This window comes from Salmo salar, chromosome 18, assembly GCF_965601325.2.
Source record: "Salmo salar chromosome 18, fSalSal1, whole genome shotgun sequence".
Taxonomy (NCBI): Eukaryota; Metazoa; Chordata; class Actinopteri; order Salmoniformes; family Salmonidae; genus Salmo; species Salmo salar.
The window spans coordinates 84,018,010-84,024,009 of record NC_138308.1 but is presented as its reverse complement, the minus strand read 5'-3'; positions in this window follow the sequence as shown (position 1 = coordinate 84,024,009).

The following is a 6,000-nucleotide window of genomic DNA, read 5'->3' as shown; positions in this document are numbered from 1 at the left end:
AACCCTTTTGATTTCCATGTAGAACCCTTTACACAGAGGGATCTACATGGACCCCAAAAGAGTTCTACCTCGAACCAAAAAGGGTTCTCCTATGGGACAGCCGAAGAAACACTTTTGGAACCTTTTTTTCTAACTCTACCCACTGTCCATGTGTGAGTGGTGGCTGTTTCCATTTTACATGTATATCTCCCATGTAATCTCATCCACTCTGCATCTGTCTGTCGAACTCTGTGTCTCTCTGTCGAACCTAAGACATGTGGAAAACTGACATACTGGAACCTGTACAGGTTAAGTAGGGATTGGGTAGGTGCTGTAACTGTCCCCCAAAATATGGTGTTTTCCCACTACAAGAGATGTGTTCACTGCATTCTCTCTCCTATCCTATGGTGGTACAACTCTTTCATTGTCTTTCCTTTCAGTTTCGCCTCAACTCCAACTGACCAGTAGGAGAATGTTTGAGTGGGTCAACAACAGAATAGGCCATAGGTGATGGGTGTGGCTCAGTGTAGTAGGTGAATTCTGTGACTGGGTTCTCCTGCAACTCTCTGAACCAATGAGAAGCAGACAGAGCTCAGAGTTTGTTTTGACTGACAGTTGTGGGGTAGAACAGGAAGAGAGCTCAGAGTAAATAACAGTCAGCCAGTGTGAGTGAGTGAAAGTTGAGAGACTGAAAAAGAAAGAATGGAAGAGCAAAAGAGGCTAAACAGACTAAACATCTGAAAGGTTTAAAATAGATTTGAAACAGTGGTTTTATCTCTCCCTCTCTCTCTGTTTTACATATTCTTAGGTGTGGCAGGGTAGCAGGTAGCCTAGCGGTTATTAAGAGTGTTGGGCCATTACCCGAAAGTTTGCTGCTTCGAATCGCCGAGCCGACTCGGTGAAACATCTGCTGATGTGCCCTTGAGCAAGGCACTTAACCCTAATTGCTCCTGTAAATCACTCTGGATAATAGCTTCTGCTAAATGACTAAAATGCATGTGGCCTCCCATTCTCCTCGAGGTTAAATGGCACCACACCCTCTCAACACCCCACTGTTTACACTATAAGACACTCATAAATGACATCCAAACCATCTCCCCGAGACAAGCACTTATGACTCAACGCTGTTCATAGTGTGTTATTCAATAGAGAACTGAACTACAGTCAGTTTGAATCACGGGACTATTATTGTGAGTAATCCTCTGCTGGCTAAAATGAATAGGAGAGAAGGGAGGCAACGTGCTATTTGCTAACTCTTTGTAATACTTGTGTATCTTTTTTATTTTATTTTGTCTGTGCTGCACAGGCCTGTCATTTTGTCTGTGCTGCACAGGCCTGTAATTTTGAAAGAAGCATTGTTGCCTGCAGGACAGTGGCAGGGTGTTTCTAAACCAAATACAGTACAAGCTGTGAAGTGAGCTGTAGGTGGAACAGAACTAAACACGTAAGGGAAAAAACAACATATTGAACCTGAAAATAACCACCACAAGGTATAGGAAAGGTATGTCATTAGTGTTTATAAAAACAGGAGTGTAACATCTCACCACTGTACAAATGATGGCTATTATCAGTTTACTAGGACGAAAGGACGACAGTCATTGCAATATTGGACACATCTGTTTCACGTTGCTGCAGCTGGCTGGCAATGAGTTTGAGAACATGAGCGGATGTAGCCTAGTTTTGAAACAACGTGTCGTAGACCAGCAGTGTTGAAACATTGTAACGGTGTCAGGATTTCATGGCCGTTCGCCTACTTTTATACATGTTTTGGACTGGCCAATTCTATTCAGTTTATTCTGCATATTTCAAATGAACTATTAACAACAACAAAAACTTGCCTATCTAGCTTCTTTACTTTCCTCAGATATTCCACAAACTGACTATGGTCGGACTTGCCTCTTGTTGTAAAAGCCACAACTAAATCCACATGTGAAAATTGTCAATTGTACGAAAGGCATGGGCAGCCAGATGAGAGGCAATATTCTTTAACACTGCTTGTTCAGCTTAACTGCGATTCAACCAAGAATTGTCCTTTGACATTGTGCTGGAAGACATAGCCTACTTACAAGTATGTCTCCCAGCCCAATGTCAAAAGACAATTATTGGTTGAAACGCAGCTAAGCTGGACAAGCAGTGTTAAAGAACACAGCCTCTCATCTTTGTCAACTTGATGAGAGCATGCCTTTGACAGCTGGCCAGGCCGTCTGTTGTTTTTCTGAAAAACTTCCTGACAGTCAGAATTGAGTTTTACCTTTTTATATCTGTTTATAATCTAGAACTACACACCCATTACAACATTGTTATCACTGGCCCACACACACTTCTGGAACGTGTCGTGTCAGTGTGACCATTTCGTTTACCCAGGAGAAAAGACACTTGAGATGTTTAGTTACAGTGAGCGAGTAGGGGAACACAGTGGATGGTGAAATGTGAGCTCCCTGCTATTTGGAAAGGCATGCAGAATTACTCTTGCACTGGTTCTAATGCTTTAACACAAACAATGGTGTTATTATAGCTTAAACGTATTAACCTATGTCCTCTCTCTCAATTAATTTTTCAATTTAAGGGGCTTTATTGGCATGGGAAACATATGTTAACATTGCCAAAGCAAGTTAAATAGATAATAAACAAAAGTGAAATAAAAGAAATGAACAGTAAACGAACGTTACACTCACAAAAGTTCCAAAAGAATAAAGTCATTTCAAATCTCATATTATGTCTATATACAGTGTTGTAATGATGTGCAAATAGTTAAAGTACAAAGGGAAAATAAATAAACATAAATATAGGTTGTATTTACTAGAGGTCGACCGATTAATCGGAATGGCCGATTAATTAGGTCCGATTTCCAGTTTTCATAACAATCGGTATTCGGCATTTTCGGACACCAATTTCGGCCGATTACATTGCACTCCACGAGGAGACTGCGTGGCAGGCTGACCACCTGTTATGTGAGTGCAGCAAGGAGCCAAGGTAAGGTGCTAGCTAGCATTAAACTTATCTTATAAAAAACAATAAATCTTAACATAATCACTAGTTAACTACACATGGTTGATGATATTACTAGTTTATCTAGCTTGTTCTGCGTTGCATATAATCGATGCCTGTTAATTTATCATTGAATCACAGCCTACTTCACCAAACGGGTGATGATTTAACAAGGGCATTCGCGAAAAAAGCACTGTCGTTGCACCAATGTACCTAACCATAAACATCAATCAATACACAAGTATATATTTTTAAACCTGCATAGTTAGTTAATATTGCCTGCTAACATGAATTTCTTTAAACTAGGGAAATTGTGTCACTTCTCTTGCGTTCTGTGCAAGCAGAGTCAGGGTATATGCAGCAGTTTGGGCCGCCTGGCTCGTTCCGAACTGTGTGAAGACCATTTCTTCCTAACAAAGACCGTAATTAATTTGCCAGAATTGTACATAATTAAGACATAACATTGATGGTTGTGCAATGTAACAGCAATATTTAGACTTAGGGATGCCACCCGTTAGATAAAACACGGAACGGTTCCGTATTTCACTGAAAGAATAAACATTGGTTTTCGAAATGATAGTTTCCGGATTTGACCATATTAATGACCTAAGGCTCGTATTTGTGTGTGCTATTATATTATAATTAAGTCTATGATTTGATAGGGCAGTCTGACTGCGCAGTGGTAGGCAGCAGCAGGCTCGTAAGCATTCATTCAAACAGCACTTTCCTGCATTTGCCAGCAGCTCTTCGCTGTGCTTCAAGCATTGCACTGTTTATGACTTCAAGCCTATCAACCCCCGAGATTAGGCTGGCAATACTAAAGTACCTATTAGAACATCCAATAGTCAAAGGTTTATGAAATACAAATGGTATCGAGAGAAATAGTCCTATAATAACTACAACCTAAAACTTCTGATCTGGGAATATTTAAGACTTATGTTAACCACCAGCTTTCATATGTTCTGAGCAAGGAACTTAAACGTTAGCTTTCTCACATGGCACATATTGCACTTTTACTTTCTTCTCCAACACTTTGTTTTTGCATTATTTAAAGCAAATTGAACTTGTTTCATTATTTATTTGAGACTAAATAGAGTTTATTGATGTATTATATTAAGTTAAAATAAGTGTTCATTCAGTATTATTGTAATTGTCATTATTACAAATATATATATATATATATATATATATATATATATATATATATATATATCAAAAAAATAAAGGGAACACTTAAACAACACATCCTAGATTTGAATGAAAGAAATAATCTTATTAAATACTTTTTTCTTTACATAGTTGAATGTGCTGACAACAAAATCACACAAAAATAATCAATGGAAATCCAATTTATCAACCCATGGAGGTCTGGATTTGGAGTCACACTCAAAATTAAAGTGGAAAACCACACTACAGGCTGATCCAACTTTGATGTAATGTCCTTAAAACAAGTCAAAATGAGGCTCAGTAGTGTGTGTGGCCTCCACGTGCCTGTATGACCTCCCTACAACGCCTGGGCATGCTCCTGATGAGGTGGCGGATGGTCTCCTGAGGGATCTCCTCCCAGACCTGGACTAAAGCATCCGCCAACTCCTGGACAGTATGTGGTGCAACGTGGCGTTGGTGGATGGAGCGAGACATGATGTCCCAGATGTGCTCAATTGGATTCAGGTCTGGGGAACGGGCGGGCCAGTCCATAGCATCAGTGCCTTCCTCTTGCAGGAACTGCTGACACACTCCAGCCACATGAGGTCTAGCATTGTCTTGCATTAGGAGGAACCCAGGGCCAACCGCACCAGCATATGGTCTCACAAGGGGTCTGAGTAGCTCATCTCGGTACCTAATGGCAGTCAGGCTACCTCTGGCGAGCACATGGAGGGCTGTGCGGCCCCCCAAAGAAATGCCACCCCACACCATGACTGACCCACCGCCAAACCGGTCATGCTGGAGGATGTTGCAGGCAGCAGAACGTTCTCCACGGCGTCTCCAGACTCTGTCACGTCTGTCGAATGTGCTCAGTGTGAACCTGCTTTCATCTGTGAAGAGCACAGGGCGCCAGTGGAGAATTTGCCAATCTTGGTGTTCTCTGGCAAATGCCAAACGTCCTGCACGGTGTTGGGCTGTAAGCACAACCCCCACCTGTGGACGTCGGGCCCTCATACCACCCTCATGGAGTCTGTTTCTGACCGTTTGAGCAGACACATGCACATTTGTGGCCTGCTGGAGGTCATTTTGCAGGGCTCTGGCAGTGCTCCTCCTGCTCCTCCTTGCACAAAGGCGGAGGTAGCGGTCCTGCTGCTGGGTTGTTGCCCTCCTACGACCTCCTCCACGTCTCCTGATGTACTGGCCTGTCTCCTGGTAGCGCCTCCATGCTCTGGACACTACGCTGACAGACACAGCAAACCTTCTTGCCACAGCTCGCATTGATGTGCCATCCTGGATGAGCTGCACTACCTGAGCCACTTGTGTGGGTTGTAGACTCCGTCTCATGCTACCACTAGAGTGAAAGCACCGCCAGCATTCAGAAGTGACCAAAACATCAGCCAGGAAGCATAGGAACTGAGAAGTGGTCTGTGGTCCCCACCTGCAGAACCACTCCTTTATTGGGGGTGTCTTGCTAATTGCCTATAATTTCCACCTGTTGTCTACTCCATTTGCACAACAGCATGTGAAATGTATTGTCAATCAGTGTTGCTTCCTAAGTGGACAGTTTGATTTCACAGAAGTGTGAGTGACTTGGAGTTACATTGTGTTGTTTAAGTGTTCCCTTTATTTTTTTGAGCAGTGTTATATATATATATATATATATATATATATATATATATATATATATATAAACCGGCCGATTAATCGGCATCGGGCGTTTTTGTCCCGCAATAATCGGTAGCCGTATCGGCGTTGAAAAAAAATCATAATCGGTCGACCTCTAGTATTTACAATGGTGTTTGTTCTTCACTGGTTGCCCTTTTCTTGTGGCAACAGTTCACAAATCTTGCTGCTGTGATGGCATACTGTACTATTTCACCCAATAGA